Source organism: Durio zibethinus, chromosome 9 (assembly GCF_047325235.1).
Source record: "Durio zibethinus cultivar Kanyao isolate XHJ-2024 chromosome 9, ASM4732523v1, whole genome shotgun sequence".
NCBI lineage: Eukaryota > Viridiplantae > Streptophyta > Magnoliopsida > Malvales > Malvaceae > Durio > Durio zibethinus.
In genome coordinates, this window is record NC_143170.1 from 8,199,019 (window position 1) to 8,224,322 (window position 25,304).

The window sequence follows — 25,304 nt, forward strand, 5'->3', positions numbered from 1 at the left end:
AATTGTTTCATCCATATCCAAAGAGGCAAGTTATAAGGTATCAATATAACAAGCTAAATGCTATATGTCACACTTATAGTTTTGAAAGGGTTAAAGCCATCAGAGCCAATCCTAAGCGAATATTATGAAGGCCAAAGAAAAACTCAGGATATCGAGAATCTAATTCTTTCTAAGCTAGAGAATCTATCGGACGTTTTCCACGTCCATCCTCAATACGCTCATTTTCATGCCAAGTCATCAAAGGAGTATTTTTTGAAGATATAAATAACTTTCATAGTCTTGAAATTAAAGGAAACCATGTAAAATCTTAACATGTTTTTTCTTTTTTCTAATACTATATGTTGGGGATCACTTTTTGTATCATTCAAGCTCTCTTTTCACCTAGAAGCGCCATATTTTGAACATATTTTTTCATTTGCCTTATCCTTTCAAAAAACATACAATAATTGGAACAAGCATGAATTTTTTTCATATCCCAAACTTAAGGTAGAAATCATCTTTTTCAATTCTTGATAAGACCCTGGCAATGTATTACCTTATGGTAGAGCAAATTTCAAAACCTCTAACAATGTATTGAAAGATTTATTTGTCCAACTATTAAAACACTTAATATGGAATAAATAGATTACAAAAGAAAACTTTGTGAAGTTTTTACAATTTGGATATAGTTTATTTTTTGCGTCTTTAAGTAAACCATAAAACTTGTCATTGTTAATTTTATGACCGTGGTGTTGGTCTCCACTAGTATATTCAGCTTGTATCTTACCCATATTAGCATTCATAGCCCTTTCAGCCATCATATCATGTAATAAATCATGAATGTTAAAACCTAGCCCTCTTTCTTTGTTATTAGTTATTCTAGTAGGTAAACACGCATCCAAAACCTCTCCGTGAAATACACATTGAATATATCTTTTGAGAAAACCATCACATATTATGTGATTAAATGCATTTCTCCTACAAACTCTATATGTTTTGACACATTCAACACAAAGATACCAAAATGTTCCATCTTCAGATGATATTGAAAAGGCAAAGTCTAAAAAACTAGTGACTTTTTATGTATTCTTCACTGGCTCTTGACATAAGATTTACCACACTTTATCCATAGAATGTAAGATGATTTACCCTAGTAATAAAATTATATTTAATTTAAAAACTTAAATTAAAATAATAGCATTTAATTTAAGCACTAAGTAAAATTTGACTATGTAAGCATAATGTCATATTTTCATTAAGAATAATATTTTAGATGTACCTTTATAATTAAACTTATGTATTTTTAGGAGAAGCATAACCAAGATCAATTTCAGTTGAATAAGCAAGAGAGAGGAATAGGATAAAAGGAAAGTAGCTTAAAACAAAAATAAGAAAGCTATAGATGTGAAATAAGGTTACTAATGTAGGGTTATTTGGGTTAAGCTCTAAGCGAGTTAAAGACTAAAAGGTAAGGTAAGGACTAAAAGGCAAGGTAAGGATGGTGGGAATAAAATTTTTACTACTTTTGTTTTAATAAGTTTAGATTTTTTTTAAAAAAAGTTTTCATTCCCAAGACATAGGAGCATAAGATAAGGATGGTGGATTATTGAAGGTGTTTCTAGCCAGAAAATCCCTTGAATAATCTTTAGAAAATCTTGGCATCTTGTTATTCAAGGCGTTTGTGGTTAAAAAATACCTTAAATAATCTCTTTCAATTTTTATAAAGGGATTGTTTAAAACCTTTTTTGCCAAAAACACCTTGAATAATCCTAAAAATTTTTTTATAAAAGATTATTGAAGGCGTTTTTTTGCCAAAAAAGCTTTCAATAATCCCCTCCATTTTTTATAAAGGGATTAATCAAGGTGTTTTAGCCCAGAAAATGCCTTGAATAATTATTTTTATAAGGTCATTATTCAATGTATTTTTTTCCAAAAAATACCTTGAATCATCCTTTACAAAAAATTGAATAGGATTATTGAAGGCGTTTCTGACCAAAAATCCTTGAATAATCCCTTTAAATTTTTTATGAGTGGATTATTCAAGGTATTTTTGGCTAAAAACACATTGAATAATCTCCTTCAATTTTTTAGAAAAGATTATTTGAGGTATTTTTTGTCAAAAATACCTTCAATAATTTTTTTCCTTTTTTTTAGGATCATTCAAGATATTTTTGTGGGAAAATGCCTTGAATAATCCCTTGGGATTAGTCAAGGTTTTATGGTAAAAAAAACCTTAAATAATCTCCTTCAATTTTTATGAAGAGATTATTGAAAACATTTTTGTCCAGAAAATATCTTGAATAATCCCTAACAAAATATTGAAAGGGGTTATTGAAGGCATTTATAGCCAAAAACACCTTCAATAATTAGTCTTTTTTTATTGGATTATTCAAGGCATTTTTGCCTAAAAAATGCCTTGAATATTCCCTTACAAAAAATTGAAGGCATTTTTTTTGGTAAAATGTCTTTTGTGATAATTTTTAAAATTCATTCCCCTGTCTTGAACTTTGAAATCCCAAACTGCTATTATAGTGAACGATTAAAAGCTGCATTGAACCAACCCAAAACCTTTAAACCGATTTAGTTTGCCTTTTGGTTTCTTCATCTCTCTTGTTGCCGTTAACCTTCAACAACTCAATGTCATTGCACCTATCTTTTTATTGATATATGCTTATTTTATTTATTTTTTCTATTTTTTATATTCTTCGATATTTTCTTACTATATATATATATATTTTATTCATTCCACTATCACCTTAGTCATCCAATCTCCCTTCATTGCATAAATGTTGTTTCTTTTTAGTTTGGTTTAAATATTATGATTTGCTTAATGGTATTGTGGAAATTGTGTTTTTTTTTTTTACTCATTATTTGTTTTGCATGGAACTCTTATTTAAGGTGGGAATCACAATATGGCTTGTACTCGTAAAATATTATTGGTTTGAGGATGTTTTATGTATATTGGTGTAGTAACTATAGTATGATATTGGTTGTATTTTATTATTGTATGAAATTTAGAGAGATATTTGGTGTATTTCGTATAATTATGATCAAAATCACAGGTATTATGAAATTCAAAAAATATACTTCTCCTACTACTGAACATGAAGAAGACACACCTACAGTGAAAAAAAAAAGCAAGGGGGCTAAATAAACAAATTCAAGTGACTGACATGAAAATTCACGTCGATTTCAATCAAAATTGGTAGCTTGTGTTTAATGAAGCTGCTAAGTAGGATAGTCATATTGGAATGGTCGTCCATAGTAGCATTTCTATTACATACTAATTGGTGATGAGTTTCTGATGATCTAAATGATTGTATATGAGAGTCAATTATGGTATGTTTATTCAACTATTTCATAAAATTTGCTAAATGATCATTTAATTGAAATTTAGTGTGTTCATACTAATTGTGTTAAAATTATTAGGAACGGTTCGATATCCCAATTGAGTGTAAAAAACTTATATTTTAATCGACTGAAAAAACATTCAGAGACTTTAAAAGTAGATTGATAACCTAGTATATTTTACCGTTCATTGATAATAATGATATGTTGGCTAATCCACCTTCGTCATATGCAAATGTTATAAGTTATCAAGATTGGATGAATTTTGTTTGAGATCAGCTATCAGAAGAATTCTCGGTACACATACCCATTACAAAAAATTATTTATAAGATTTTATGTAATATATTTGATATCTTAATATGTGATTTATGTAATTTTTTTCTTTTCTACAAAATTAAAGAACAATAAAAAAATATTCAGGCCAAGCAAGTACATCACAATTGGACATCTAGAAAGAGTTATGCAAATGTCAAGTATGAGCTTGTAAGTATTCACATACTTATTTTATACTCATAAATGAATATTTATGAACATTCATTTAATAGATTATGATTCTTATATAGCATTAATTTATTAGGAATCATCCAGCTCTGGCATCGAAGTTTCTAAATGGGATGTGTGGAAATAAGGACATATGCGAAAGGATGGATCGTTTGTAGATGAAGCAATCAAAGAAATGGATAAAAAGATTGTATGTATAACTACTCATTATATCATGTATGATTGGCTTTGTGCTTGTATGCATGACTCTATACATGGATAGATTTATTGTTACGGCCCATCTTATTATTGTCTTTCAAGATGATTTTGCTACTAAATTTAAATTTAGTGAATTGGCAACCCACTATAGCAAATATCTCTTTAGCATTAAGAGCTAAAGAAAGATATGATTGAGTTCATAGGATTGGTAGATTTGTGTTACCGTCAAAGTTTTTCAATAATCAACTTAAAAACCCCTCAAATGATGAATACACAATATGAAGCAATCATTGAACAACAATAGCAAAGACTTGATGACTAACAGTAATGCCTAGCATGATTGTAGGCCAGTCGGTTAGCATTATCAAGCTAGGATAAGCTTTCATTGCAAGTCAAACAGCAAACCCAACCTCTGGTATCAGCCATGAAGTATGATTTTGTTTATTCATTTAATATTTATTTGTTTATTATATTTATTGATTTGATTTTAATACTTATATTTCATTATATATTATAGTAGGATGTTGGGACTCAAAGGATGACCTTTGCTCAGGTTGTCATTGATGTGTTATCTAATTATGCACTTGATCATTTATGCGAAGGAAATGTCATTACCGTTAAGTCTGAGATGGGTTATTTGATCATCCATCAGTTTCTTACATTGAGGGGCCTGAGATTGAGGCATTTTGTACCCTGGATGAAATATTAGCTTTTGATATTATTGCCTATATAAGGTTAGCTTATAAATTTAAATATGCAAAGTCAATATGTATTAATCTATATTACGATGTATTATTAACTAGTATTATTTATTGTTATCGTTCAACTTCCTATATAGAGATCAAGGCGAGACAAATAACCCATAGATTCAAATTTGTTGACTCAAATTTCATTAGTGAGCAGAGTGGCACTGTCGTTTTTTCTGGTCATCATGTGGGTCAATGTATGCAAAAACGGGCCAATTATTTTTTGGTCCCATATATTGCTTCATAAGTTATATTCATACAAATAATTATTTCAACCTTACCTGAATCTAAAATAATGCCTAATCTGAGTATATCATTCTTATTATATTTTGTAGTCACATTAGCAGTTTATTGTAATTGATACCAATTCTTTTACATCATACTTATTTAATTTCGCTCAACTAACGACAAAGCCTAACCCTGATATTCATAATTTTATAAGAGGTATTATATGTTATTATATTATCTTATGTTTCTTCATAATTACTTTTATTTTTATATTAAGTACTTTTTTTTCTGTTCAATTTAGGGGAATGTCTGCAGTTGATAAGAAAGTAAAGATAAATTGGGTGTCATTACTGGTAAATGTGAAATTTATTCTTTTATACTAAGTTTGTTTAGATAAATGTTTCCTAACTAAATTTATTTTTCAAGTACCTTGTCAACCATGATATATTGAATGTGATACTATGTCCTTCATTTTATGAGGAAGATAGCTTTATATGATTTTATGACCACACCATTCAAGGTTAGTATTAATTTCATACAATCATAATATCTTCCAAAAAAAAGCTAAATTATGTTCTTGTTTATTAACATTTACTTCTGATTTTTTTTTATAGTGGAAGAGTAAAGGAAGCTTCATGAAATATGAATTTGATAAAGTTTATAAAGAGTGATTTGAGTATGTATTATATCATTCACTACACCTTGAGGTTGGAGACTGTTGGTTGGGTATAAATATTTGCATTTCATTTTTTATAATGTTTTTAACATGCCATGTTGAATGGATAATTTAAGTTTCTAGATTGAGGTATTAGTTTAATATTATTGGTATATATTTGTTTTATATCAATTGGCAGCTTATATGAATACACATATATTAAGTACGGTTATTTGAAAAATATATATTTATATGGCAATGTTATCGACTATAAATTCAAATGTGTGGTGAATTTATTGAAACGCATTTGAATTTATTGAAATACTACAATGTTCATAATGTAAATTCCAAAATGTAATTCATAGTATTATATATATCTATTTGATTCACACAAGTACGAATCCAAAATAAATAAACCCATGTTTTTTTTGAGAAAACGCTTTAAATAATCCCTTAAAAAATTTGAATGGGGTTAGTCAAGCCATTTATGGCAAAAAACGCATTGAATAATTCTCTTCAATTTTTATGAGAGGATTATTGAAGGCGTTTTTAGCTAGAAAATACCTTGAATAATCTCTTACAAAGTATTGAATGGGGTTATTGAAGGCATTTCTGGCTAAAAACGCCTTGAATGATGTTTTTGGCCAAAAACACGTTCAATAATCCATGAATTATTCATTTAGAGGAGATTATTCAAGATATTTTCTATAAAAAGCACCTTTAATAATCCTAGCATTTTTTTTTGGAATATTTAAGGCCAAAAACATCTTGAATAATTCATAAATTATTCATTTAGAGGGGATTGTTCAAGATATTTTCTGTGAAAAACACATTCAATAATCCTAAAATTTTTTTTTAATATTCAAGGCGTTTTTATCCAAAAAATACCTTGAATATTCTTTTACAAAAAATTGAATGTGTTTTTTTTTTTTTTGTAAAACGCCTTGTGATCATTTTTAAAATTCATTCTCCTTTCTTAAACTTTGGAATCCCAAACTGCTAATATAGTGAACGATAAATATTATTTTATAAAAAAAAAACTTTTACAAATAACATAGAAAAATATTTATATGAATATAAATACAACTATATATGTAGATTATTTATAATTTGACTTTTGATCTTGAATGATTTTAAAATTTTATGAAATCATATTAAAACTGAAATATTAATTGAAATCAAATTAATATAATATTTAAAGTTAAAAAAAATTTTAATCTAATATTTAATTATAAATTTATTAATTAATATAATACTTACAAATTTTATTTAAAATTTATTATCATTTTAAATTAATTAAGTTACAAATTTTATTTATTAATAATTATGGCTTTTATCAAATTATAGTTTTTGAAAATTTTTATTAGAGGAAAATATTATGAATTAATATTTTTTTTTTAAATTAAGAATAAATATTTTTTTGAGCTTATACTGATGGTTGTTATAACCATTAGTATATAATATATTTATATTGATGAATATTTATATACCATCAGAAAAGTTTACCTATACCAACGGATTTACGAAGTATTGATAATGGCACTGTTTATACTGACAGTAATAAAAATTTATCAGTATAGATACTTTTTACTTACATAATTTGATCGTCAGTATAGATAAATATCAATATATAGCATACTTATACTGACAAATAATTATATATCATCAGAAAAAATTTATCTATATAAATAGTTATATAAAGTATTCGTAAATGTATGATATATTTGGACAGTATTAAAATATCATCAATAAAAATCTCTTTTCTTGATGTAAGTTGACTATCAATATAACAAGTATCTATATATAAAAAAAATTTTGTAGCGTGGGTTTTATGCTGGAGGAAATCTAGCTTTTTACATCCACCATCATGGAATGGTTTAAGAGCAATTAGTTAAGGAGATTCATGCACCAACTTGATAGCTTCTTTTTTTTAATATAGGTGATAGGCTGAAACCAAGGCTTCTTCATTTAAGATTATATTTTGAGTGGTGTCATTTGTTTCCTCAATGCAGGAGCTAGTTTGGTAGTTTTGCAATCTCACCATATTATTCACAAAGACCTAAAATTAGAAGTGTGAAAAGCAATATCTTTAGCATATTTACTCTAAAATATCTTTAGTATATTGTTTTTTCAATTAAATAAAAATTTTATATATTTTAAAATTTTAATTATGTTAAATAAAACAACCCGTAACAAAGCATGTAATAATAATAATAATAATAATAATAATAATAATAATAATAATCCCTGAAATTAAGACCAAATGAAGAATTAATGGTCAAAAGTAAACGTCAATAACCAACATTTTTAGTGTCCATAGAAAGTCAACTCTCTCCTAAAACAAAAAATGAAAAAAGAAAGCCATAACTGCTACTGGAGAACAGGTGGCTGGTGACCTAGAAAATTAAAGTGGAAAATACAGTTTATAAAGCACAATTACAGTGATCGGTTACCTTCAATCTAATTTAGCTTTGTACGGCGCATAAGCCAAGTTGATGATTTAAGTCAAATTTGGTTTTAATTTCTCTTCTTCCACTCCTCCAACTTGAACCATCAACATCAATTCGGTACCTATCGCCTAATTATCGAATCATCGTCCACGCAAGGGTCGACCGACGCAGGACTAATTGAATTTTTTTTGTGGCTTTGAGAAGCTAACTTTTCATTTCTGACATGACAATTGTGCTTGTTTTATTTCAAGTGTATACATATTTTCTTTTATAAAGAAAGACTCATGGGGTTTGTGGCTTGCCTACTTTATTAACCCTGACTTGCCTTCTGGATTTAACTCTTTCAACGCACCGGGAAACCATGTATTTTTTAAAAGATTAAATATAAAAATAGCTTTTATGTTATATATATTTTTATTAATTTAATGCTTAAGAAAATAAAATTTTTAATTCAAAACTCTAATTTTTATTTCGTTATTCATTTTGGTATATGAGACTAATGCTATAAGTAAATTTTTTAACGTAGTATAAATATCTAATCAAATATTAACACGTGTCGAAAAGTCTAATAAGTGTTCATCATCGATTATCACATTAACATTAAAAGAAATTTTTTTAAATTCAAAAAATTTTTAAAAATTGTGAAATATTTTTTAAAAAATTACAAAAAAATTAAAAAATGAAATATTTAAAATTTTTTAAAAAAATATGTCAAAACTTAAAATATTCAAAAAAATCTTAAAATTTTAATAAAAGTACAAAAAATTCAAAAAAATGTAAATTTTAGTAAAAATAAAAATTTCTTAAAATACAAAAAAAATTCACAAAAACTTAAAAAATTGAAAATAAAAAAAAATTAAACTTTTTTGAAAAAATCTAAAAATTTTTAAAAAATTGTAAATAATTTATAAAATTTATGACAACTTTTCATTTTTTCGAATGTTAAAATTTTAATTTTTTATATATTTCATGAATTTTTTTTATTTGTTGGGATTTTTTATTAAAATTTTAAGTTTTTTTTATATTTTTTATTATTTATAATTTTTAGCATATTTCAATATTATTTTATTTTTAAAAATTTTTAGGAATTTTTAATAAATTTTATATTTTAAAAAAATTAAAATTTTTTTAATTTTCCAAAATTTCTAAAAACTTTTAGATTTTTTTTCAAAATTTTAAGTTTTTGTGAATTTTTTTTAATTTTAAGAAATTTTATTTTTATTAAAATTTTTATTTTTTTGAATTTTTAAGTTTTAATTATTTTTTAAATTTTTATAATTTCCAAAAATATTTCATATTTTTTTAATTTTTATAAAAGTTTTTAGAATTTTTAAAAATTTTTTGAATCTTTCTATTAGTGCTAGCAATTGATGATATGACATTGATTGGATTTTTTAACATGTGTCAACATTTCATTAGTTGTTTATGCTACATCAGCAAATTAACTAACGACATTAGTTTAAAATGCCAAAGTAAATAACAAAATGAAAGTTTGAGTACCAAATTATTAATTTTTTTTAGGTACTAAATTGATAAAAACTATATAGTAGAAGAGCTATTTTTATGTTTAACTTTTTTTTAAAACTAAAATTAAGGGTAAAAAAGTGCATGTTGGATTTTTATAGGTTGATATGAGTCATATCCCTAATCCTTACTTAATAGACAATAATCAAGAAGCTTATCTTATCCATAAATCATGCTTCTGCAATCACCACATATTCATTCTTATACATGAATCATGTTATCAATCTCATCCTTGAATCATACTTGTAAATATTTATTTTATGAGTCAATTTTATTTCTTTTGTAAGAAGGTTTTGCTCATGTTTAAATGTATATACCTCTATCAATACAAGTGAGACTTTTTCATATAATTTCATTGTTGCTTTATGGTATCAGAGTTATCATTAGCTCTCACGAGTTTCTCCATCCTTTGTCTTTAGCGTATTCTTTCTTATCCAAACTACTTGTTTTTTTTACTACAAATCAACATGGTTGAAGAAAGTACAGCTACTTCTTCCCTCAATCAAACTATCACTAATATACTTTGCAATTAATCTAATCTAATTGTTATAGATGTTGCTATACAACTTTCAATAAAATTAAGCCCTTCAAACTACTACCCTTGGAAAACCTAGTTTGATGCTCTTCTTTTTGGATATGATCTACTTAGTTTTATTGATGGAACCAAGCCTCGTCCTTTTATAAAAATTATAGTTGATGGTAAAAAAATCTTAAACTCAGAATTTACATTCTGGATGAGACAAAATAAGCTTTTGCTTCTTGGTATTATAGGATTATTAACTACAAATGGTATTCCAGTGGTAAGATCTTGTCAAACTTCTGCTGATGCTTGGAATCATCTTGTAAAACTTTATGCTAATCCTTCTTTATTTATGGGATTGATAGAGCAACTTCTTTTATTAGTCAATGCACATAACCTATTGTTGAGTATCTTACTACGATCCTTGATATTGTTGATGAATTGGCTCTTGTTGGAGAACCAGTTCTAAATCGGTATTTTATTACTCACACCCTACTTGGCTTAGGGTCAGAGTTTAAAGAACTTTCTGCTGCTATTCGAGCTTGAGACACGATAATCATTTTTGATAAGTTTCATGATAAACTAGTTGAATATGAAGCTTTTCTTAAACATGAAGAACTTTGTAGTTCTGAAAATCTTGGCAATCTTACTACAAATTCTATTCAATTCTCCAAAAATGGAAACCAACATAATGGTAGTAAAAAAAATTTTCAAATAGCAAAGGATTTTAAGGGCATCATTCAAATTTCAACAACAATCAAGGTAACAACTATAATTCTACCAAATTTGGAAATAAAAATATGAACAAAAACTTTGCAATGATTGTCAACTTTGTGAGAAAAAAGGTCACACTACCAAATAATGGTACATTACAAAAAATTTGTTCTTTCCTTCAAAGGCATTACCCATTGCAAATCCAACCACAACAACCAATAATTCTTCCTCAACTTAGCTACTAGATTTTGGTGCCTCCAATCATGTTACTTTAGATTTCAATAATTTATCTCTTTGCCAGCTTTATAAAAGACCTGATGATATTGTTATAGGTGATGGTATATGTTTGCCATTTCACATACTGGCAACTTTACTATTTCAACTCCCTCTCATTCTTTTTCTCTTTCAAATGTACTTTGTGTTTTTTCTATAAAATAAAATTTGGTTTCTGTTTCCTAATTTTGCAAAACTAATAACACCTTACTTGATTTCTTTCCATCCTCTTTTTTGTGTAAAGAATCTCTTTATGAGGGCATTTCTCGCTTAGGGTAGAGCAAGAATAATGTCTATGAGTGGTCCACTATAAGAGTTCCTACAATCTTAAAACATGCTTTTGTAGGACTTAAATTCTTTCTTAACAATTAGCATGAAAGACTTGGGCATCCATCCTTCAGAGTTCTTCATTGTATCATTTCCCAAAATGATCTTCTAATATTGTCAAGTCCACCTCTATCTTTTTTTTTATGAATCTTGTCAGTCTAATAAAAGCCACAAATTACCATTTGGCACTTCTTCTTTAAAAAGTCATTATCCATTAGCACATATCTACACTGATATATGAGGACCTTATTCTATTAGATTTATTTATAGCTATTCATATTATACTATTTTTGTTGATCATTCATAAAATATTCTTGGCTTTTTCCACTATCTTGTAAGTTTGAGGTCTTTACACTTTTTCCCAAATTCAAGAATATGGTAGAAAATTATTTTAATTCCATTATTAAAACTATCTATTTTGTTGGAGGTACTAAGTACAAAAATCTCAAGTCTTTTTTTGAAAGCCATGGAATCTAACGTAAACTTTTTCCCCCTATCATAACATATAGATTCATAAGTCTATAGCTAAACTTAACAAAAAGAGTCACCACCAATCTTTTTTAACTAAGTGTGATTGGCTACCTAATGAATCTGTCCTCTTAAGGAACTCCTAAGCTTGACTGTAGGTCCCTAAAAAAATAAGTTTAGGTTAACTAATTAGAACAGGGTTTGAAAGTTCAGTTACATGTGGAGAAGGTTATAGCACCCCCACTTGCCCATCCAAAGGATGGTACCATATTATTTCAAATTTATTCTAAGGTCATGATTCTAATGGTTTTAAATTGTTATGTTAAATATTGAAAATAATTCATAAGATTCTTTTATCAATCTGGTAGAATTCTTAAAAAAATTTCCTTACCTCAAGAGTATTCAAGAATCCTATTTGTTTTCTTGAAGAGGCTCTATCCTTGGACAAGAGTTTAATTCTTTTTTATTTTTCATTTTTTATTAAAAATATATCTAATTATTCTACCATTTGGGTCAAATTAGAAATATTTTCTCTTTTGAATTTTTAAATTCTCCACCATTTAGGGCTATTTATAAATTTCTTTTATTTCTCTTTTTTTTTTGGAAAGAAAATAATATGATAATTATTTTTCTTGAAATTTCATTTAAATTTATCCACTATTTGAGAAAAATTTAAAGAAATTCCTCACCTAGAGATCTTTTAAAAAATTTATCATTTGAAAATTTTAAGAATCTTATCATTGGATAATCATAAAAAATTTTCAATCAAAATTTTTTTATTTTTTTCTTGTTTTGTTTGAAAATAAATATTAATTATTGTTATTGAAATTTTATCTAAATCATTCCACAATTTGAGATAAATTTAGAAAAAAATTTCTCACCTAAAAAATTTATAGAAATTTACCATTTGAAATTTTTAAAAATTTCATAATTAGATAATTAATATTTATTCTTAAAAAAATATTTTATTCTTGTTTTATACTTTATTTTAGTTTTTCTCAAAATTTATTCATGCAAAAAAAAAGTTCAAAAAATAAAATAAATAAAAAAAGAAACAAAAAATCAAAATAGGGAAATGGCTCAGCTTGGCAACTTTGGTGGCTTGGCTCCAAGCACAAAAAGTGGCTTGGGGGACATGGTTTGATGGCTCGGCTCGGTTCAAGGGATCAACTGGTACGCAGGTTGATAGAAGTGAGTTATGTTTGGGTCGAGTCATCCGAATGAAAAAAGTGCGGATCCTGGGTCCTTTAAACGCCAAAACGACATCATTTTTGTAAGGCTATAAAAGCCCAAATTCTAATTTTTTCTTCAAATTTTCCCTCCCCGTTATCTTTCCTCCCATTCTTTTCTCTCATTCTCTCTCTAGAATCGAATGAACTTCGATTGAATCTTCATCGAATTTTAAAAAATATCATTGGAATATGGGTTGGTTTGCTGAAAGTTTATCAAAAAATTTAATCGGTATTGAAATCTTCGATCGAATTTTGGAAAACTTGCCAAAAAATTCAATCGGTACTGAAAAGTTCATCGAAAAACTCAACCAACATTGGAAAATTCATCGAAAACTAAAAAATTTCATTGGAATTTGGAAATTTTTTAGATTTTTCCAAAAAATCCTTTTTTTACTAAAAGAACTTCGAAAAAATTTTTTTACTACTTTTTGCTTTTCTGTGTGATCTGTGTTTCTCTGATCTTTGTGTGTTTTTCCTCTGTTTCTGATTAGTGGATATTTATAAAAGAAATTAGAAGAGTTTCTGATTAACTCTAAGTCCACCATTGACAGGAATCATATAATCATCAAGTTTATCCTATAGAAACTAAAGCAACCAGGATTCTACCAACGGCAGAATATTTATCAATTTCATTTTTTTTATTTTTTTATTATCACTATTATCACCTACAAAAAAACTGAAGATAAATCAAATCAAAAAATAAAAGAAAAAAATCAAAATAAATAAAATAATAAATAAATAAAACTCAAAAAAGTAAAATAAAAATAAATAAATAAATGAAAAATGCAAAACAAAAATATATACTTGGGCCTAACCATTTGGACCCTATTGAGCCAAGCCCAATTGATTAGGCTTAGGCTTAGACCTTGTTGAACCAGGCCTAATGGGCTTGGACCCAGACTTATTAGGATGTCTATAGTTGCCACTCTTTACGTATTTTCTATGCAATAGGAATTGTGTAAAGACGTAGACACCCTGCATATGGTCATCATAATGCATTCACTCTTTTTTTATTTTGTTTGTTTATTTTATTTTTTACTTAGACTCCTTGAATAACATAAAAACTCCTCTAAATAGAGGCACCATGACTTCAAAAAAAGTAAACAAAGGTCCTCTAAACAGAGGCTTAATGACTTTGAAAAAAATAAATCAAGCTCCTCTAAACAGAGGCTTAATGACTTTGAAAAAATAAATAAAGCTCCTCTAAGTAAAGGCTCAACAACTTCAAAAAAATAAATAAAGCTCCTCTAAGCAGAGGCTCAACGACTTTGAAAAAAGTAAATAAAGGCTCTTCTAAACAGAAGCTCAAAAACTTTGAAGAATAAATAATGCTTCTCTAATCAAAGGCTCAACAACTTTGAAGAATAAATAATGCTCCTCTAATCAGAGGCTTAACAACTTTGAAAAAAGTAAATAAATGCTTATCTAAACAGAAGCTCAACAACTTTGAAGAATAAATAATGCTCCTCTAATAAGAGGCTCAAGAACTTTGAAAAATAAAATAAGGTTTCCCTAAGTATAGGCTTAACAACTTTGGAAAAATAAATACTCCTCTAAACAGAGGCTCACAACTTTGAAAAATAAAGCTCTTTGATAATCATGTCCAGATGAGTCATAAATCAGGCTTGATGAAATTTGTAATGAAAACTCAAAGATTCACAATTTGAGTTCGAAATTCAAAGGTTCAGATTCACAAAAACCTTTCAACTTCGTAAGAATTCACTGAAATTTAATTCTCAAAATTTTAGTTTCATAAGAATTTGATTCGTAAAATTTCATATATACAAGAATTTAGATTTGCAAGATTTCAAGATTCACAATTGTGAGATTCTCCCCCTAAAATTTTAATTCAGGGATCCGCATGTAAATTGCAAGGCTCACATCCAACATTTGAAGATTCTTATTTGAATTTTGGATATTCACATCCAAAAGTTCAAAGCTTTTCATTCAAGTTTCAAAGTTCATATTCAATAAATCTTAGAGTTTCACATTTCAAAGATTCTCATTTGAAATTCAAAGACTCTCATTTGAAAACTCAAAAATTCAAATATTCTCATTTGAGGATTCACAATCTTGTCTTAAAAGACTTTATCAAAATATTCAAAATTCTTTTTTAGATGACTTTTGAACTTTTATCGAAATCAAAATTTTGTACGTAATGAATGTTATGATCAATGATGCAAATGCAACAATCTAGATTCTTACAATGTCATATTCTCAACCATGATTCAAATGTTTACTGCATAATGCAAATGCATAGCCAAACCAAAGTTTCAAATATTCTCCAAACAACAATGCAAACGTAATGTAGTAATGCGGATGTTCATGTCATGAAATTCTAATTAATTATGGTAATATGGTTCTTAAGACTCTACCATATCTTATCTTTCTTTTTCAACTTCTCAGCACTAACTATTTAGAGCAAGTTTTTTCTATTGATACTTGATAGCAATTCACAGGCTTTTCAGCACTAGCAATTTCAGAACAAATTTCGTCAATTGATCTATACTATTTTCACCACAATTCATAGGCTTCTCAGCACTAGCCATTTTAGAATAAATTTTGTCCTCCGATCCACATTATTTTTATCATTCGATCACAACTCACAAGTTATATCAACCAATTCTTCATCACTTGGTCACACCATATGTTCGTTCAAATCACATTTTCAAGTTTCTACCATCTTTTCATTTTTTACCCCCTATCATCACGGATTTTTTTTTACAAGAATGCAAAAATCTTTTATGCACATTGTCATTCATGCATCATCATTTCAATTTTTGTCAACTATAATACAATCAAACATTTTCTCAATTTATTCTGAAAATACAAGAATAAGAGAGCACGAGGTGAATTGAGAAAAAAGTAATCAATAAAGAGTGAGTTTGGTACAAAAAAATAGGCAAAAGAGCAAATTCAAAGTAATGTCCTTAGGAATGGTATTGAAAAAATGGAGTAACAATATCCAAACAATGAATACTTAAACAATTGTTAACATTCATCTAAAATTCTTTTTCAAAAACTTATTCCATTGACTTTTGAGATCATTTTAAACTTGTTGAACTTTACCCCAGCTTTAACATATCTTCATATGTCTTTGATCTTTCATCCATGTGCACTATCTATCAAACTCTTAGTTCAGAGATTTTTCTACCCAAATTACCCTTTTCAAGTTTTCAATTTGAGTATTTCTTTCTTCTCCTTTTCATTTTTTCCTTTTTCGCTTTTTTTCTTTTTTTTTCATTTCTCATCTTTCATTCTTTCATTTTTTTCATTTTTTCATTTTTTCATTTTTTCATTTTTTTTCATTTTTTTTTTCATTTTTTTTAATTTCCTGTTTTCATTTTTTTTTATCCATTAGTGATATCTCTCATACATCAATCTTTAGAGTAATGTAGCATAATTTTTTTATTCTATCATAAGCATGCCTTAGCCCAACACATGATCATTCAATTCGAGTATTCACATTTGATCCAAATAGACTTTTAAAGGTTATAATGTAGGCTATGGTGAAGGGTCATGAAAGAAATGGATAAAATATGCTTAAAACACATATTTAAAGGGTTTAAAATCAAATGATCATTTTCCATCATGTGATGCAATTTGGCATTTTGCCCCATTTCACATTATTTTACTACTTTTTCCTTTTCCCATTCACCTCATTCCTCACAAAAAGATTCTTATTACTTTGCGCTAAATCATGTGTGACATTCATTTCTCTTTTCCCTCTTTCCTTTATTTTATTTTTCTTTTTTTTTCCTCTATCTTTGAGATCTTATGTAATCTTTTGATCTCTTTTTTTAAAAAAAAAATTGCTCCCTCAGTGTGAAGGATGATCCTTGGTCAAGGTTCTTTAGAAAAAAAATTGCAATAGGCTCAAAAGGGTAACAATGAATGATTTTTTGAACGGTAAAAGAATAATGATCATTTTTCAACTCAAATATGAATGCTTTCCTTGAAAATCATATATTGAACAAAAACAAGCTCATGGATCTTTGTAAAGGACTATATGTCCTCAAGATATATCTATTTCACATCTGCTCGTAGCTGGCTTTTTTTGCTCAAATAGTCTCCTTATATCAATGTGAATGAGTTCTTAAAATTAAATCTCAAAATTATTGTTGTCCTTATCTAAACATTTATCATTGAGAATGGGAATAAAAGATATAGCAAATAACAAAGCATGGAATAGTGGTTGGATGAAAGAAAAAATACAATGAAATGCACCAACTTATCTTTTATTGAAATGATAACAAATGAAATCTTATTTCATGAAAGAATTCCTAACATTACTTTGAAACAAAACCTAGAATGACAAGCAATATTCAACTAGCTTTAACATCCTTATGCCCCCATGTGATCAAGTGAAGGATTTTTCTTAACATCTAGCCTTTTAATTCATTGTAACTCTTTAAATCTTTTAAGATCACACTCGTTCTTGATCTTCAGTTGAAGCATTAACATTATAATTGGGCAATAGATTATCATTAACATTAGGTGTTGTTATCCTTCCTGTATCAAAATTTATCATCCCATTCTTGATTAATCATTGCATCTTATACTTCAGAGCAGTGCAATTTTTAGTGGAATGACCAATAATTCTATTGTGGTATTCACAATGAGCCGTAAGATCATACCACTTGGAATATGGTAGCTTAAGTGGCTCCAGACAGTTAGAAAAAATCAAGTGGTTATTGTAGAGCTCTCGGTGTAACTTCATATAAGTCATAGAGATTAGGTCAAATACAAATTTTTCTCGAGTAGTTCGTTGCTCTTGTAAACCACTTATTGGGTTAGCAGGATAAATCTGGGGTTTTACGAGAGGTTGAATGTTAAGGTTATATATGAGAGCTTGGAGGCTGAAAATAGGCTGGTATGTTGATGGATAAGATGGTAATGGGGTTGGCTGGTATGGGTAGGATGAGGTATTATTCACTGTAAGATAATATGAGGAATAGGGTTGATATCTCCTGAGTTGTCTTTCAAAGCTCACGGCTTGAGCTTCAGTCTCTTTTTTCTTTGGCGCCTTTCTAGTTTCCCTTTCTTTCAACTTGCCATTTTTAATGACATTCTCAATAATTTCACCTGAGATTACCATATCGATAAAATTCTTTGTGGCATTCCCTATCATCTTTTTATAATAAGAAGATTTCAAAGTACTGACAAACAACACTATAGTTTTTTTTCAGTTAAAGGGGGTTGCACTTGAAAAGCTACATCCCTCTACCTCTGAGTGTATTCCTTGAATGACTCATTTGCCTGATGCTTGGTTATACTTATGGTCAAATTTTGTCAGTAAAAAAGACTTTTACTTGCAAATTTTTAATATCGTCAGAGTATGCCATACTTATACTAACACTTTATTTAACCGTTAGTATAAATAAACTTTTTTTATAGTATATTACTATCTGTTAGTATAAATATGTTATATGCTTATGGTTATTAACATAACCGTCATTATAGGCTCAAAACAAAAAAAAAATATTGGCTAACAAAAAATTGTATGGCATTATTGAAGGTATTTTTTACCAAAAACATCTTCAATAATCCATTCAAAAAATTTTGAAGAGGGATTATTGAAGGCATTTTCGACCAAAAATGCCTTCAATAATCCAATAATCTATACAAAAAATTTTGAAAAAGATTATTGAAGGCGTTTTTATCCAAAAACGCTTTCAATAATCCATATAAAAATTTTTTTAAGGGGATTATTAAAGGCATTTTTGGTTGAAAACACCTTCAATAATCCTCTTAATAAATTTTTATTGAGGAGATTATTGAATGCATTTTCGGTTAAAAATGCCTTCAATAATTCATACAAAAAATTTTGAAGAGAATTATTAAAGGTATTTTTATCCATAAACGCCTTCAATAATCCATATAAAAAATTTTGTTGAGGGGATTATTAAAGGCATTTTTAGCCAAAAATGCCTTTAATAATCCATGAATTATTCAAGGTATTTTTAGCTAGAAAATCATTCAATAACCTCATTAAATATTTTGTAAGGGATTATTCAAGTCATTTTCTGGCTAAAAACATCTTCAAAATCCCATCATAAAAATTGAAGGAGATTATTCAAGGCATTTTATGGGCAAAAACGCTTTGAATATTCCAAAAAAAAAATACTAAGATTCTTAAAGTCGTTTGACAGAAAACACCTTCAGTAATCCCCAATAAATGAATAATTTATGGGTTATAGAAGGTGTTTTAGCTAAAAACGCCTTAAATAATTCATAAATTATTTAAGATATTTTTAGCCAAAAATACTTTCAATAACCCCATATAATATTTTGTAAAGGATTATTTAATGCATTTTTAGTTAAAAACGCCTTCAATAATCCCATCATAAAATTGGAAAGGGATTATTAAAGGCATTTTTGGTCAAAAATGCTTTTAATAATCCACTAATAAAAAATCTAAGAGGATTATTCAAGGTATTTTTTGAGCTAAAACACCTTCATTTATCCCCGCCTAAAAAATAAAAGGGATTATTGAAGGTGTTTTTAGCAAAAAATACCTCGAATAATCTTTCATAAAAAATTGAAGGGAATAATCCTCTATCTAAAGATTATTTAAGATATTTTCTGACCAAAAACGCCTTCAATAATCCACTGTCCTGACCTTATGCTCCCACATCTTGGGAATGAAAACCTTTTAAAAAAATCTAAACTTATTAAAATGAAAGTAGCGAAAATTTTGTTCTTACTGTCCTTATCTTACCTTTCAGTCCTTACCTCACCTGAAGCTTATCTCGTCTCACTCTCCCTCATCTTCGATCTTTTTAACTTTGTAGCTAAAATCCTTGTTTAAATTTTCAAGCTTTAAAACTTTGTTGCCTTACAAAAATCCTTGATTTTTACACAATTTTTACAAGATGCCCATATTTTATCCTTTTGCAATTGTGAGTTACTTTTTTTCTATCCTCTGTTTCTCTCTTGCTTATTCAACCAAAATTGATCTTGGTTGTGTTTCTCCTGAAAATACATAAGTTTAATTATGAAGGCACATCTAAAATATTATTCTTAATGAAAATGTTGCATTATGCTTACATAGTCAAATTTTATTTAGTGCTTAAATTAAATGCTATTGTTTTAATTTAAGTTTTTAAATTAAATATAATTTTATTGCTAGGGCAAATCATCTTACATTCTATGGATAAAGCATGGATAAATCTCACGTCAAGAGCCAATGAAGAATACATAAAAGGAGTCACTACTTTTTTAGACTTTACCTTTGTAATATCATCTAAAGATGAAAAATTTTGGTGTTCTTGTGTTAAATGTGTCAACACATTTAGAGTTTGTAGGAGAGATGCATTTGATCACATAATATGTCATCATTTTTTTGAAGCATATGTTCGATGGGTACTTCACGAGGAGGTCTTGGATACATATTTACCTACTGAAACAACTAATGACGAAGAAAAAGGGCAAGGTCCTGACATTCATGATTTATTTCATGATATGATGGTTAAAAGAGCTATGAATGTTAATGTGGGTGACATACAAGCTAGAAATACTAGTGGCGAGCAACACCATAGTCATAGAATTGATAGTAATAGGAAGAGTATGCATTTTCTTTTTGTAGATTTGATACTGCATCTAACTGGTTACAACACGATAAAAAATATTGTTACGTGTGCCATCGTAAGTGGTTGCAACCTAATAATAGGTTTCAGAATGATAAAAACTCATTTGATGGGACTCAAAAATTTAGAAGTGCTTTTTCACCACCATCTGAGAGTAAAGTATTGAAAGAGTTAGAATAATGGAATGGTAATGAACATGGGCCATGTAAGAAGAAGATTATTTTGTTCACATTACCTTATTGGAAACATCTTCTATTGCATCTCAATCTTGATGTGATGCATATAAAAAGGAATGTTTGTGATAACATTCTTCGTACATTGATTGGGCAAGAAAAGAAGTCAAAGGATAACTACAAAGTGCGACTTAACTTTGTAGAAATGGGTATAATGAGTATTCTTCATCCAAGGACTCGTCCTGGCACTAATACCTAATACTTGCCTTAAGCTTTATATCAAATGAGCTTAATTGAAAAAGATTATTTTTTAAAGATTCTTAAGGAAATGAAAATTCCAGATGAATACTTTTAAAATATCTCACATTATGTACAACGTAAACAACGGAAGCTAATAGGGCTCAAAAGTTATGATTGCCATTTCTTAATGCAAGAGTTTCTTCCTATAGCAATACGATGATCTTTGCCTAATAAGGTGTGCTTGGTTCATATTAATTTATGTACCTTTTTTAATGACCTTTGTTTTAAAGTTCTCGAAGAACATAAGCTTGAATTACTTGAGTCTCGGGTTGTATCAATTTTATGTGAAATGGATAAGATTTTTCCTTCATCTTTTTTCATAATAAGGATACATTTAGTTATCCATTTAGCAAATGAAGCAAAAATTATCGGTCCAGTCATTTATCGACGAATGTATCCTATTGAAAGGCATGTCTTAAAGTGGTATAGATTTTTTTACTTAAATTTCAACTAGGATGTTTGCTAATGATCTTTTCTATTGAACTTCCATTTATATAGGTTTTTTCTTACTTTTAAATCATATGTGCGCAATAAAGCTTATCCTAAAGGTTCAATTGCAAAAGGATACTTAGCTAATGAATGCATAACTTTTTGTTCAAGATACTTTGATGGGATGAAAACTATTTTTAATCAACTCATCTGAAATAAAGACAATAATCCTTTTGTAGAGGAAGAAATATCCATTCTTTCTACTATAGAAAGATCGTTGAGAACATTAAAATGTAAAAGTTTTAGTGTTAACAAGCGTAAAAAGATCTCATGAATTATACTTAATGCTATAACTTTGGTTCAAGCACATCGAAATGTGTTATTTAATTCTACTAAGGTTGCTCATTTTATAAAGTAAGATCACTTATCTACATGCATACTATACTTGATAATTTTCTTTTGTAGGATATTGTATAGACTTTTAAGAATTTTTTCATGTAAAAAACATGAGCAATTTATTAACAAGCGTAATCAGTCTCTTTGACTTACGCCATATGAGATACAAAAATTGTAAAGTGAAACTTTTCATGATTGGTTTCGTGATCATGTAAGTCACACATCATGATTTAAAATATGTAATTAAAGTTTTTATAGTTAGATTATTATTTTAACCATATATGAAATTGGATAAGCTGCCAATTTGGATCAACAAGGAGATGCAAACATCACATATCAATTTAGATAGCTTGCTCGTGGTCTAACTGATACTATTAGGAAATACACTGACTATATCGTTAATGATTTTAGATTTCATACTAAGGCACATAAGAGATACTTAAAAACTTAAAACAGTGGGGTTGTTGTAACAACCAAGATGGTGAGTTATGCAAGTATAAGAGATGGACAACCTATTGAGGGAAAATTTAATTATTATGGGATTTTAAAAGACATCATTCAATTGAATTATATTGGTAGAATGAAAGTTGTGTTATTTAAATATGATTGGATTGATATAAATAGAGGTTGCCAGAATGATAAATTTGGTTTCACTCTTGTGAATTTTTCACATCTAGCTCATAAAGAAACTATGATGGTTCATGATCCTTTTATCTTGGCTTCACAAGCTAAGAAAGTTTTTTATGTAAAGGATGAAAGACATAATAGTTGGGTTCTTGTCAAGCATGCAAAACTTAGAGATGTATTTGATATGGGTGATAAAACATCCTTATATAGTAAGAAAGAGAATGAAGAAATCCATGTTGAATTTGATGACACATATGGTACTTCAATTTGGGTTAGAAGTGAAGTTGATGATGAAGAAATTGAAGTCACATCAGAGATGAAAAATGAGCATGTAGAAGAAAATCCCATAGATGAACACAATGGGGATGACATTTTTTAATTATATGTAATAGTTTAAATTGTTTTTAAGGTTTTGCAATGTAAAACTTAGTTCACTAATATATTATGTATTATTAAACTTGAGATGGCAAAGCGTAGATGATTGAATATCACTAGGGCAAAATCGTGCCTCTAGTTCTCAATTGCAAACACAATCTAAAGAACAACCTGTGCCTGTAGATTCAAAAGCTTCACAACATGAGCCTCTACAAGAATCTCAAGAACTAAATTCTCAATTTATAAATCATGAAAATCAAGATGAATAAGTTGAACATAATTCAGGTATAAAAATACTATATTCTATTAGTACAATTCTTTATGTATTATAATGTTGTACAAATACAATTTTTAATGAATTTAATTGCTTTCTTTACATTTAATTTTTCTATGTAGGAAATGTTTAATATAAAAAAGCTCAAGGTCCAACACGTATGGCTGCTATTTGGGATTTGAAAAAAGGGAAACATGTTGTTATTAAGGTCAATGATGATGCTATACCTATCGGTGATGAATCTTGCCCTTTAACTTGATTCACTGGTAGCAAGGTGAGAATGCCTAGCTTTGCACCAATTAATTATACAAATTCGCATGAAATGTAAGATGATAAGAAGGAAGAAATGTGAAAAACATTAAAGGTATCAATATAATAATGTTTTATTTGCTAGCTAATGCCATGTCAATAATCTTTTAGTTTCTAATTAATAGTAGCAATTCATATAATATATATTGACATTTTCTTTCCAATTACCTTTTTTAAATTGTAGTCAAAATTTGAATTTCACAAATCTAATTCTAATGAGCTCATTGATGAAGAAATATATAAAAAAATTAAATCTAAATTTTAAGAAACATGAAGGCTAAGTAGAGGCAATAAAAGAATGAATTGAAGTCTAAATTTTAAGATAAACACAAGACACCGAAGGAAATCCCTGCAAAGGTTGATGATTCTCAAGTAGACAAAAGTCAATTCTTGTTTCTTGCTACACATTGGTTGACTAATAAAACGAAGGTAAATATTTACAAAAGATACTATTTACTTTGCTTTAACACTATGATAATAATTACAAAGTTATTATAATATATCTTTTCTTATTCATTTGTGTAAAGGAACAAAATTAGATAAACAAACTAAACCACTCAAAATTAGATGAGCCTCACTACATAGGAACAAAATCATTCTCAAAGATCATTCAAACCTTGGTATATATATCAATTTTCTTTATCGCACTCAGTTAAATGAATATGAAGTTTGCTTTTTATATGTGTTATTTTGTCATTACAACAAATAATGTTGTACCTTTATAAAAAGAAAAGCTAATGGAATTCTACCATCATATACTGAAGTGTATAGTTTTTCTCATACATGTAAAGATGAAAGTGTTATGAATGACAAGGTAGCTGAAATTATGGTATTTAATTTAGTTCTTACTTGCTTTTACTTATATTTTTTTTTCTTTATACTAAAATGTTACTTTACAATTTTAAGAACTCATGAAACAAGATTTGAGCAAAATTAGTGCTCAAAATTCTAAAGGGAGTTCATGAAAAGATGATGTTTATTCAAAAGTTAAAGGACCAAAGAGAAAAGGGCATGTCCGTTGCATGGTACAATATCTACTTCATCTAAACAATATGGTCTTTCATATTTTGAATTAGATTAGCATAAGGAAGAGGTACAAGAGTTGAAGGCTGAAATTAAAGACTTGAAAAAAACTTTAAGTACTGTCTTATCAGTACTTAAAAGATAGTTTTCTAATGAGAATATAGATATCTTGAATACTGTTACTCATATGGTGAATACAGAGGTATTTATAACATCTATTTTAGTTTATATATATGTAAATTGTCATATTGCTTATGAATCATGAATCTTATTAAAAAAAATTTTCAATTATTTTTAGGTTTCTGATGCTAGTAGTGCTTCAAAAATTGTACGTGAAAACTATCGTTCTTCAAATTCAAGTCATCAACCTAATGAAAATGAAAATAGTAAACTTGTCATCACATGATATATATGTGAAAATGCTTTGCTTGTTGCTTGTTTCTTAGAAAGAATGCCAAAATCAATTTTGAATCTAGATTTTGAATAATGTAATTATGTTTTTGAAACATTACCCATCATCTTTCCCTTAATCATTAAATTACAATATGATTTAAAGCCTGTTTTGTTTCCCTTGAGAAGGCTTTCTAGCCTTTTTTTAAATTATTTTTCCTTTGAAAAGGCTTTCTTATGATGTAAGCATGCTTT